The sequence below is a fragment of the Morone saxatilis genome, unplaced genomic scaffold (assembly GCF_004916995.1).
Source record: "Morone saxatilis isolate NCDOM2014 unplaced genomic scaffold, NCSU_SB_2.0 Contig16, whole genome shotgun sequence".
Lineage (NCBI taxonomy): Eukaryota > Metazoa > Chordata > Actinopteri > Moronidae > Morone > Morone saxatilis.
The window spans coordinates 21,434,979-21,435,952 of NW_023339718.1; the positions used below are offsets into that span (position 1 = coordinate 21,434,979).

The following is a 974-nucleotide window of genomic DNA, read 5'->3' on the forward strand; positions in this document are numbered from 1 at the left end:
GTTTCTGATGTTTTATATATATATATATATATATATATATATATATATATATATAAAAAAGAAGGATTAATCAATTAATGAATTACTTCAGCATCTGATGTAATATGTCTTATATGTTTGTGTTTTTTTCATATTCTTTTGCAGCACTCACTGTGTGTATATTTTATACAGTATTGTTTATTGTCCAGCCTGGAAGGAGCAGTGACCCGTCAGAAATGAGCTCATTGAGCCAGACAGTCCAGGCTGCATTCAGGCATTAGCTGTGTTGGAGCAGGACCCTCTGCAGCACTCAGTGTAGTCTTAAGGCAGATTTTCCCAGCAGGTTATTGGATGTAAACCTGCAAACATTAAATTGTATCCCTTTTGATTTATAATCAAAGATTAGTGTTTTTGTTTTCACTGGTTAGACTGTTTCCTTGATTTATTAGCGTGCAGCTGTAAGCCAGTAGACAGAGCCCAGATTGGTATTCTGGGTAATTTTGGGAAGTCTGGTCGGTCTGAGCTGGAGTCCGGAGCAGCTGAGAGAAATACGACTTTAAGACGTTTTTATGAAGTTTTCTTTCTGTTCTCATCGTGTTGGTGTTGGTCTACGTGTGAATTCTTCAAGTCCTGCAGCATTTTTCTCAGGGAGCTTTTATGAAAATGTGAAACCAGACAAATTTATCACCAAACTGCACTCTGTGTAATGAGGAAAAACAGTTTCTTGGCATCTAAACGCACACATTTCAGCACCGGGGTCAGAGGTTTATTTTTAAATATTCTCAGTTCAGATTGGATCTGTAGACCAGTGCAAGATGTCAGGGCTCAAATTCAAGCTTTGAACGTCAAACACGTTTGAAATTATTGAGATGTGAATGAGGCAACACATTGAAGTCTTGAACTCTCACACAATAAGAACATCTGTAACGAACACTAAACTGTAACTCAGCCTGAAAAGTAAAAGTTTTATCAATATTCTGTGTGTGTGTGTGTGT

General features: G+C 37.3%; 1 protein-coding gene across 1 annotated transcript in view; it reads left to right on the forward strand.

The window, feature by feature from the left end:
- Positions 1–974, forward strand: part of LOC118326303 (centrosomal protein of 120 kDa) — a 19,855-nt gene that overhangs the window by 17,904 nt on the left and 977 nt on the right. The gene's annotated exons all lie outside the window — the stretch shown is intronic.